Below are 12,315 nucleotides of genomic sequence, written 5' to 3'. Positions count from 1 at the left end.
AAGGGAAGAAATATCCCTGCAAGGTACATTACAGGTTTTCAAAGCAGTGCTGTCTCGTGCCTTGAGATAGTTTGTGTGTTGCTTTATTATTGTTGTTATTATCATTTGCTCTGTCTCTCCCTGCAACTTACAGAACTGGTCCAGATGGAGCTGGCTTGGTAGCCAATCTGGCTTCTCATTGAACTTTCATGCCTGAGGAAGTTACCTCTTGTCTCCTGTTCCTGCTTGAAGGGAATGTTGCCCCGTCCTGTACACTGCCTGAGGCTGGCTGGAGGGTGTTAAGAAGTAAACTTTGTTTTCCCCTGGCTTAGGAATTTTAGATACAGGGCTCAGTGGTCATCCTCAAAATGCCCAGTCCATTTTCCGTACCCTGAGGCTCCTTGGTTCCCCATGAAATGACTGTTGAAGTTTGCCCACTGCCTCCCAGACATCCCTGAAGTTTCAGTTTGTGTAGAACATACGCCCTTCCTTACTGGGGATGTGGTTATGGGTCATTCAACATGAAATATACAGTGTGCTTCTGATGTTAAAATCCAATCCCTTCCGCCTATGAAATGGTAGAATATCTTTGTCCTACCCTTTCTGAGGGATTTTCATCCTGAGTATCTTTTGCTTATCCTCTTATATTTTCATTCAAATTGGTCATTTCCTTAATCCCAAGAATTTTTATATTAATTGCAAAAAATTCTCAGTCTTTTAGTCTCTGATCTTTAGCTCTCTCTGAATTTGGCAATACATGAAAGGTTTTGGTACATATTTTTTCATTGGTCATAAGAGAGCAACTTTAAGGCTGAACACAATCTGAAAAGAATTTCTACACTGTTCAAAAATCATGGATCTATGACAAATTCTGAATCATAACATCAATTATTTCTCTGGGATGCAGCTCCCCGAGGAGTTTGCTGTTTAACTGAGCTAATTCTCAGGAAGACATGCCCTATATAGTCCAGTCTTAGAAACTCTGGATCCAGAGTGATGACCATCCAGCTGATGAGACAATTGCTGTGATGTTCCTCATTTTATTTTTTTAAAAAAATCTCTGAAGGAAACCAACATGCCACATAGGTCTCTTTCTTGCTAACTTAAAGAGCCTGCTTAATAAACTTCAGGACTAAATTCAGTTTATCTGTTTTCACTTTTTTTTCTCATGATATAAATGTAATTCAGGTTTATTGCAGGAAATTTAGAAAAAACATTTAACAAAAAATAAAATCGATAAAAAATTACCTACTATTCACCAGAGGTGGCTAATTTTTGGCATATATTCTTCCAGATTTATTTATATATAAATAAATGAAAATAGGATCATACTGTTTGGTAATCCATTTTCTTTTATGTAATGAGTAATGTCTACTAGGATTTGAACGTGGAACCTGCGAGAATTCCTAAATTTTCTTTCTAGTGAATAGATTTTTTTTTTGAAAGTCAGGTGAAAACAAACCAAAAATAAATGCAACAGCTTATAGCTTGTTGCCCTTCCTCTTTTCTTCATTTTTGTAGTATTGGTGAACAAAAGTAAAGAAGAGATGACCAAGAAGAAAGAAGTCTATGTCTGGTTAGGTTATCATGCTACCTGCCTCTACACTGGGTCTTGGCTTATTTATTTGTGATCAAGGAAGGAGCCTCCTCTGGGTAGCATGATAGGTCTTATGTAGCTTTGGGCTCTTGGGAAGGCAACAGTTAATTGACACATCATTCTGGATGGGAAGTGGTACATCAGCCTGCCTCATGTGGAAGTCACTTGTTTTCATGTATAAATACTGAACTAGGTGAGGTCATGAGATGGGAAGTGATGACCAGAAGCTCCACACAGTGTGGCTGTCCCATCCCCTCGATCTCCTGACATGACCACTTCACCCACCTTTTCTGCATGTTGGAATACAAAACTTGACAGCCCCTTTATAGTCATCATTTCAGTTATTTTAACTGAAGTTCTCTGCCATCACCTTAGACAATTTATAGAGACGAACTTGCTGCAACTTTCTACTTTATCATCACAGTCCATGTTAAGAAATATTTCCACAGCTGTATTGTATGAGACACAGCTTACTTTTATTTTAAAGGCTACTATTTTTGGATGGTTTAAATTATGACACTCAGACAAATATAAAATGAACAAAAGTCAAAGATTTTATTAAACGCATTAATTAATGAGAAAGCTACTAAGATGTCACAGATGGTTCAAAGGAGAATCCAGAGCAGACACATATAAAAGCAATCAGGAATGCTGCAATGAAGAGATGAAAAGCTAGTGAATAGCTACAGGGCAATAATCAATTACATTCTAGTAGACACAATTCGCTCTCCTGTCTTTGTATAAGACTATTTTGCATTATTATCAGTTTTCTACAACTTACAGAGTTTTGAAATAGCTCAAAGACAATGAAAGCTAGAGATGGCCCCTAGACAGTATACCCAGTAGTCATCCTTTTTGCCCATATAAAAATGTTTCATTTTTTATTTGTTTATTTTATTTGATTTAATTTTTAGCTCCCACATATAAGTGAGGACATGGTATGTCTCTTTCTGTGCCTGGCTTATTTCACTTAACATAATTTTCTCTAAGTTCATCCATGTTGCTGTGAATGGCAGTATTTCATTCTATTTTATGGCAGAGTCTATTGTGTAAATACATCACATTTTCCTTATCTAGTCACCCAATGATGGACATTTAGGTTGGTTCCAACTCTTGGCTATTGTAAATATAGCTGCAATAAACATGGGAGTGCAGGTGTCTCTTTGACATCACAATTTCCATTCCTCTGGGTATACTCCCAGCAGTGGGATTGCTGGGTCTTATGGTATATCTATCTGTAGTTGTTTGAGGAACCTCTATAGCATTTTCCATAACAGCTGCACCATAGTCCTGCCAACAATGTAGGAAGGTCCTCCTTTCTCCACATCCTTGTCAGCATTTGCTATTCTCGCTATCAAAAAGATAATGGTTAGTCTAATTGGTGTGAGACGATATCTCTACATGGTTTTGATTTGCATTTCCTGGATGCTGAGTGATGCTGAGGATTTTTTCATCTGTCTGGTGGCCATTAGTACATCTTCCTTTGAGAAGTGCCTATTCAGCTCCTTTGCCAGTTTTTTAATTGGGTTATTTGTTTTTTTACTATTAAGTTGTTTGAGTTCCTTATGTATTCTAGATATTAATCCCTTGTTGGGTGCATAGTTAGCAAATATTTTGTTGAACTTTCAAGAGAAGAGAATAGAACTGAGGTTACCAGAGGTGGGAAAGAAGGAGGGGGGAGGGCGAAAGAGAGGAATTGGTAAAGGGCCATGAAAATTGATTACATTGTATAATGAAGAATATACTAAGTATCCTGATTTGAATATCACATTTTGCACACAGGTATTTATATTCAATGCTGTATCCACAGATATGTATAATCAACTATGTTCCAATAAAATATACATTAATTTGAAAAATTATATCTCACATATCTCATTATTGATTTGTAAGAATTCTTTATATACTATGAATAAAATCCCTTATCAGATAAAAAAAATAAAAATCTTTCACATTACTAATCGAAGTTTATGTGTCTCTGCAAGACTCTTTTTCAGTGTAGCTTTGTGCCATTGAGCAATGTTGGTGTGGGCAAAGGAGTAAATAATACCCAATGGGGAAGCTGCCCTAATGCAGAAGTTTATTGCACACCCTCTAGATCGTGAATTGGTCCATGAGAGATTGGGCAGAAGAAATAAGAAGTTAGCTTCTTCCTCCCAGCAATGACCACCGAGCCACTGCAGGAAGCTCCCAGGGCTCTCCCAAGCCAGGGCACACATGCAACACGGGCGACCAGCCCTGTGATGACCACCAAACCGTAGCAAGAAGGGCCCCCGGTTGCTGAGATGGGATATTGGGAGGCGAGGGCTTTTGTCGCACTCCCCTAACATCTGCACCCAGCCCAGCAATGACCAAGTCACTGCTGGAAGCCCCCCCCCGCCACTCTCCCCTGTGGGAACGAGCATGGTGCCACAGGTGTCAATCCCACCCCTCCTCCTTCCTCCTTCTTCCATCACGTTTCCTTCCCCTCTCCCTCTCCCTCCAAACTGCTCTGCAAACTGCTTTTTCACATCATAGAATGTGAAAAAATAATATTAATAAAATAAATAAATAAATAATAAAAAGTATTTGCTAAACCCAAAACAACAACAAAAAAAGAACTTGGTTTCTTGTGTGGATTCCCTTATGGCAGCAAAGTATCTGAACAGTCAGCAGGGCTCCAGATAACACAGAAGACAGAAACTTGAAACCTGTCCCTTCAGATCCAGACCAGTGTCTACAAGACATTTAGTTCTTTAGAATTTAAAAAACGGAAAAGAAAAACAAAAAGGGATGCTTCTGGCAGGGCTGCCTTTATGCAAAGTATTAAAATTGACTCCTTTGGATCACATTTTCATAAAACAACCTCATTTTTACCAGGGTCAGAATCTCCCTCTATGGAGTGAAGCTGTGAGGTCAGGGTGCCCTGCTAGACAGAGCCAGAGGATGATTATAGTGAGAAATCACCAAATTCACATATTTTTAATATACAATTTTCACAACCTTAAACAATTTAAATATTTGAATTATTTCTTCCAGCATCAGCTTCACTAGGATTGTTATATCATCTAGTTTTTACCTCCACATTAAAAGATCCATACCTCTCACCATATACTAAAATCAACTCAAAATGGATTAAGGATTTAAACATACACCCTGAAACAATAAAACTTCTTAAAGAAAACATAGGAGAAACACTTCAGGAAATAGGACTGGACACAGACTTCATGAATACGACCCCAAAAGCACGGGCAACCAAAGGAAAAATAAACAAATGGGATTATATCAAACTAAAAAGCTTCTGCACAGCAAAAGGAACAATTCACAGAGTTAAAAGACAACCAACAGAGTGGGAGAAAATATTTGCAAAATATACATCTGACAAAGGATTAATATCCAGAATATATAAGGAACTCAAACAACTTTACAAGGAAAAAACAAGCAACCCAATTAAAAAATGGGCAAAAGAGCTAAGTAGGCATTTCTCTAAGGAAGATATCCAAATGGCCAACAGACATATGAAAAAATGCTCAACATCACTCAGCATCTGGGAAATGCAAATCAAAACCGCACTGAGATACCATCTCACCCCAGTTAGGATGGCTAAAATCCAAAAGACTCTGAACGATAAATGCTGGCGAGGTTGCGGAGAAAAAGGAACTCTCATACATTGTTGGTGGGACTGCAAAATGGTGCAGCCTCTATGGAAAATGGTATGGAGGTTCCTCAAACAATTACAGATAGAACTACCATATGACCCAGCTATCCTACTGTTGGAAATATACCCAGAGGAATGGAATTCATCAAGTCGAAGGTATACCTGTTCCCCAATGTTCATCGCAGCACTCTTTAGAATAGCCAAAAGTTGGAGCCAGCCCAATTGACCATCATCGGATGAGTGGTTACGGACAATGTGGTACATCTACACAATGGAATACTACTCAGCTATAAAAACGAATGAAATACTGCCATTTGCAACAACATGGATGGACCTTGAGAGAATTATATTAAGTGAAACAAGTCAGGCACAGAAAGAGAAATACCACATGTTCTCACTTATTGGTGGGAGCTAAAAATTAATATATAAATTCACACACACACACACACACACACACACACACACACACACACAAAACCGGGGGGGGGGGGAAGAAGGTATAACAACCACAATTACTTGAAGTTGATACGACAAGCAAACGGAAAGGACATTGCTGGGGGGGAGGGGGGGAAGGAGAAGGGAGGGAGGTTTTGGTGATGGGGAGCAATAATCAGCCACAATGTATATCGACAAAATAAAATTTTAAAAAAGGAAAAAAAGGATCTTCAAACAAGCCTACCAACGCTCAATTTAAATCATCTCTTAAAAACAGTGTGTCTACAGAGCCACTGAGTCATCAGTGGCCTCTGGCAAACATCAAGGGGAAACATTATGAAATTTCCTGGCAGAAGCTGCCAACCAGCCCTCAGAGGGTTTCCCGGACTGCCTAGTAACCTCAGACCTCCTGGTGGGAGGCGGAGTCCTCACAAAGTACAGTAGATATTTGTTTTGATGACACTCTGGACACTCACAAGTAATAGTTTCCTCTAAATCCGTTTGATTCTAACTTGACTGGAATAAAACCCCTTCCTTATCTATCTCGCCTGCATGGGAGTTCTGTGTCTCCAAGAAAGAGGTGGGGCAAAAAAAAAAAAAGAGGTCTTCTATCATTCTGAGACCTAGAAATCGACTTTCACAGGGAGACACAGGCTTCACAGAAGTGTTGAGAGGCTGGCACGTTAGCTCAGTTGGTTAAAGCACAGTCATAAGACTCCAAGGTCATGGGTTTGGATCCCCATACTGGCCAGCCACCAAAAAAAAAAGAAAGAGTTGAGCAAGGGCCAGACTGGAATTATTGGACAGCTTCCTGCCAACTTGCAAGTTAGGTCATTATTGTGCAGTTTCATCATTTCATTTGAAGGGATTCCCAGGACTTCAGCCTGTGCTCAGTTCATACGTTATGCAGAACTGCATTCTAAAATAAAAAGATACAGTCACTGTGATTTGGGACTTTCCATTCCTCTACTTCCTGCTATCCACTAACATAATTATGCATGTTATGTAATTAGAGTCTGTTAGACTACACATTTGCATCTCGTATGTGGTTTGGTATACATTCTCAAATCCAATAAACCATGTGACCATCAGCAGGTTTCCCTGTGGCTCTGTGTGTCAAGGCACCCATCTGTGAGCTAGGGGCAGAGGGACCAGATGGCCTTTCAACTCCTTCTGACACTACACAGACATTTCCATCTCCAAACTAGGTCTCAGATTTTTTAGAGAGGTTGTCAAGATCACTGTGCCTGGCCACACCCTTGGAGGATGACGGTAGTGTGATTAGTCTAGTTATTCAGTGAAAATGAACTATTACTCATGTAACTGTTTATTTAGGGTCTTTCTTGCTAGACATTAAACTCCACAAGGACAGGGCTGATGTCTTCCTTGCACAGCACTATCTCCCCAGCACCTAACATAGTGCTTGGCACATACAGAGCATTCAGTAAATATATGTTGAACAAATGAATGAGGCCACCGGGGGCTTGGATGCTTCTCTGCTCCACAATGGCAGTAAAGAAGACTGGCTAGGGTGGAATTGGGAAAGCTTCCCCAGATGCTCTGACCTCAAAAGCAGCAGAAAACTTCAGACAACTGCGATCGTTGTCCAGGACTTCTTCCAGCAGCCGAGGGTGCAGGATCTGCAGTACTCAGTCCCTGAAATCTTCCTGGCCATGGCCTCATGCTCTAGGACTGACAATATTAATATGTCACCCATGCAGCTTTATGCTTGCCTGGGCTCTACTTGCAAAAATTTTGGATGGGCCCAGGTATGTCAACCTTAGGGAGCTCAGTACATGACTTAGATGCTGGCCTCCCTACTACACCCAGGCCCAGGCCTGCCAGAACGACTCTGACTCCACCCGTGGTGCTCCACCCTTACCCCGCAGCACTGGGCACTCTCCTGGCAATCTTGATGTCACTCCAGTAAGTCCAAGCCACCATAAGACACCCAGATGCGGGACAAGTGGGGCCTGGAACCCCACCCAAGTTCCTGTCACCGGCAGTATGTACTGCTTGGCTAGAGTTTTGCCCAAGAGGAGGAAAGGGAAACGTCAAAGGATGTGGTTAGACGAAGCCAAGACCCAGAGGAGTCACTTTTAATACTTTGTATGAAGGCAGCCTGGCCAGAGGCATCCTTTTTTTTTTTTTTCTTTTCTTTTTTAATTCTAAAGAACTAAATGTCTTATGTACACTGGCCAATCTGTACATTATGTATAAAAATGCAGGATTTGAGTGTTTATGTAAAGTGCAAAATTTGCTCTGTTTATCTCTGCTTAAGCAGGCCTGGCCCACCCTGCGTAGGCAGGCTTAAGCTTTCCTCCTCCAGGCTTGGCTCAGAGGAGGGGGAGAAGCGAGGAGAAGGCCTGAAAAGGATCCACTCCCCTCTGCATCTTTGGCTCGCAAACAGGGGAGAACTGAGCCCCACAGGAACATGTGTGTCCTCTCAGCAGCACATGATATTTTTGCCTAACATGAAGTTAAGCTTTAAGGACAGTTTTAAGCTTTAAAATGGCCCGATAGTCTCCACAAGCAATTTGTTTCACTCTTTTGAAATCTGTGGTCTCCACTAGAGATCTCTAAATATAATGTTCAGAATTTGGAATAACAATAAATGGAGGTCACACTAGCATTGCAGTGGAGAGGGAGCAAGTGGCAGAGAGAGAGTTTAGCTGTACTTTGGTAGGCTCTCTTTCTGTCTATGGGGCTTAAATGTTTCCCAGGACTAAACCACATGATCACTATGCAATTTTCCATAAACCCTGTGCATAGACAGTGATCAAAGGCAGTGTGCACTTAAACAAAGAAGTGTGAGAATGAATGCATTTTTTTCCCTTTCCTTTGCTGAGTCTTCCCCTAGACTTACAATTCTAAATATTGATGGATATTTGACAACATTAACATCATTTTCAAATGTTCAGCAATTTACAGACATCATCCCAGATGGGATAAAAATTAACAAAATGCATCTGGTTTGCAAACTGCTGAATAGAAGACTTGTAATTATGACAGGTGATCTGAATCCTCAGATTCAGTGATCTGAAGTTCACTTTAAAAAAATTTACTCAAAATCTACAGGGAAAGGAAAACATTGGACTTTAAGTTTGTACGCGTGCACACATGCGCACCTGTATGCAAATTCTGCAAAGGATGGGGGAAGGCAAAAGCACAAGTGATGGCAGAGCGTGCTTCTCTTTTAATAAGAAAGAGAAATGCATATGACTTGGTCTGGGAAGCCTCACTGTACTTCTGCGAAGCCATTTGTATATTGCTAAGCGATTTGCATACTGCTGGGCTATCAGGTCCCTGAGCTGCATTCCCCAGGCCTCTCTTCTCACTGCTGCTCCTGCCTTCTTCTTCCCACTAGGAATATGCTAACAATTAAGCTAGCAGGAAAACACAGAGAACAAAAGACACAGCACACAGCGGCAGGCATTCAAAGTCACCTCTTCCTTTTCATTCCGCAAGGAGCTGGGGACAGATCTGCCCTGTCAGCTTCTCTGGAGAAGAGTCAGACATCATTTTCTCCCTTCTAGGAAGGAAACCCATTTGAGGGATTATGAATGTTATTCTGTGTCTCTGTCTGAAGTTTAAATCTTTTCAAGCATGCAGTTATTAAGATGCCAAGTTGCCTCACTTAATTACAACCTTTATTATAGTATTGAATACTTTAAATGCACTATTTATCACACCTGAAGAGAGGAGCAGTTCTGCTTTAATGGACCACTCTCAGTGGGCCATCTATTGATTATCTTCTCTACCGGATTAATTCCTAGTAATTGCCTAGTGAGCAGGCATTAAAGGAAGCTCTTCCTGTGTGTACAGGGCTGGGGTGGATGGGAGGTGATCGGCCTTTCAGAGAGCAGCAGCTTTTGTCCCTCCTGCTGCAGTATGAGACCATGTTCTTAATGAACCTTGAGACCAAGGTGGTGTCTTCACTGTAGAAAGCCTCTATTTACAGGGAGCCACCAGACAGCAGGACAGATCAGTTCCTTTCTTGAGAGTTTCTTCTAACCAAGCCAACTGCACTCCCGTTGTTCCCCACTGAAGATCATTAAAACAAGAGGCTGGTCTGTTGAAGGAAGTCCAGCCCCAGCAGGAGGTTAGTGCTTTCAGATTTCCCGCCATGTGATGGGTGTTATATGACATACACAGCCTCATTTCATTGAATTTCATTCAATCATTAAAGGAGTTCATCATTCAGCAAGCAGACTTCAAAGTACGTATTACTAGTCCAGTTTTCGGATGAGCTACTTGAGGTTCAGAGAGGTTATATGTGTTGTCCAAGCAATCAATAGCTGGTAGGTGGTAGCTCCATCCTATTTCAATGAGGAGATAGATTTAGAAAAACAGTGCGCTGACAAAAGGGACAGGAAGGTGAAATCCAGAGCTGTGACTGCGTTTCCAAGGTGGAGGAGAGAGGTCCCCACAGACCCAACATCTCCAGGTGACCTCCGTTCTCTTGTCCTTTTATAAACCCCATTCAAAGTCACTTCATAGCACTTGGAAGAACCTGCTTATCACAGGCATCTCAACCTTTTTGTAAATGAACTGTCTCCTCTAATTCAATTCCATGGCAGTGCCCAGCAGCCAGTGAGAGGTATATTTGCAAAGCCAATAGTCTGATTGGCTCTCTCTCTTCACACTTCCCTTTCCTGTTCTGGACCACCCAGGCAGCTTGCTCCCTTCCCTGACCTCTTCGCTGAACCAGGCCACAGAAGGTGGCAGAATGAGAAAGGAGGAGCTATGGTCAAAGATTAGGTGTTGGCTCTGGAGACTGAGATGTTTTTAGGCGAGCCACCAAGTCAGGGTTCTGGAGTCCCTTGGGGGCCACACTCAGCCTAAAGCAAAAGTCAGCGCAGTTAGATTTGGCCCTCCTAGAATGCCTCTAAATTTCTATTTATGACCTCCAATCTCCTTCTTTGCATCTTTTTCTCTCCTTGAGGTATCTTATAATAAAAGCGACAATAATGATGATTAAAAAAAGAAAAAAAATTGTCATTTATGAAATGCTTGTTAAGAACTAAGCACTATGTTTAATGTATTACATATATAATTTTAATTCTGACAACACCTAATGAGTTAGACATGGTCATCTCATTACTAATGAGAGTCTGTGGACATCAGTCCTAGTTACACATTATAATCACCCAAGGCTTTTCTTAAAATGTGGATTCCCAGGCCCGCCCATGGAGACTGTTTTAATTGCCTGTAGGTGAAACCTGAGAGCTCATGGCTCCTAACAGGGGCTGCAGATTGGAGTCACTCGGAGAGCTTTAAAAAATAAGCTCAACAATTTTGATTTGCTTGGTCTGGGAGGAGGCATTGGGATTTTTAAATTTCCCCAGGAGAGTTTAATACACAGTCAAAGTTGAGCTCTGCAGCACTGGGTTGAATAGCTTGTCTGAGATGTACAAGATTTGAGGAGTGAAACTGGAATTTGAACTGGCTGACCCCAATTTGTGTGTGCTTCTGACTGTTATACCTACCCCTTTCATCCATCATTCCAGTTCCCAATAGGAGCCATTTATTATTTACACTTCCGTATAGATGAGTTCTGGTAGCATCTTCAACCTCTTCTATTTGTAGAAGGAAAACCACCATCCTCCTTGGGAAGCGTTTAACAACCCTGGAAGCCAGTGGAGACATTTTGCAGGTTAGAGGGAGCGGGAGCCCTGCCTGCTAAATCTCCACGTCTGCATTTATGCAGAACACCAAGGCCATAAATTCTCAGGTTCACTGTGTCCTGTGGCTGCAGAGACTGTGCATGTCCCAAGCCCATGGCAAATGCTCTCCTGAGCCCTTTCTCCTGCTCCTTTCATCCTGACATCACAGGTGCTCTCACTTAGTGACTTAATCCTCACTCAAGGGGTAAAAAATTATAATTCTGAGTTGAACATAAAAAATAAAAATAAAAAATCTCCCATATCAGTGTTTTGGAGGTTTCCCACCTTTGGTGTGGATCTCTACTATCCCTCTGGTCCCAAATTTAGTCCCTGGTACTTGTCACCTTGGCCTTACCTGGGACTGTCCCAGCTGGGCATGAGGTGCCCATGCTATTCCATAGTCTGGGTGGGAGTGACAGGCTCTCAGTAGCCTTAGCAGTGCAGGCAGGCCTTTCCCTGCCTGAGAAGTCACTTGGTCGTAGACTTGCCCAGTCTGTTCTTCACTGGTTGTCATTGCAGCCCCAAATGTAGTTGTCTGGTCCCTACCATGTGTTTCTGGGAGTCCCCATGAGGTGCCTTGCATTCACTAATGAAGGATCCCAGTGTGATTTGTTTTCTTTCTCTGTGAGCCCTGTCCTGTGTGTGTTCCAGGCAGCCCCTGTGGGATGGTGGGAGGAAATGAGCCCCAGGTGCTGTCTCTCCACTCAGTGTCACACTGGGTACTGCTCAGGGCACAGGCCCTACAGAGACTTAATGAAAACTGCCCTCTTTCAGGTGCTATTCACATACTTCTCTCTCCCTGGTACCCAGACAGAAGTCAGTGAGGTCTTCAAGTATATATACATTGAGGAGTGGTTAAATGTAGATAATTAACACATTACCTCACACAGTTATCAATTTTGTGGATAGCACATAGCATCCACTTTCTTTACATTTTTCAAGAATACAATATATTGTCATTAACTATAGTCACCTTTCTGTACAATAGGTCTCTTGAGATG

This window comes from Cynocephalus volans, chromosome 1 (assembly GCF_027409185.1).
Source record: "Cynocephalus volans isolate mCynVol1 chromosome 1, mCynVol1.pri, whole genome shotgun sequence".
Classification (NCBI taxonomy): Eukaryota; Metazoa; Chordata; class Mammalia; order Dermoptera; family Cynocephalidae; genus Cynocephalus; species Cynocephalus volans.
The sequence above is the reverse complement of the archived record's forward strand: the minus strand, read 5'-3'. Positions refer to the sequence as shown.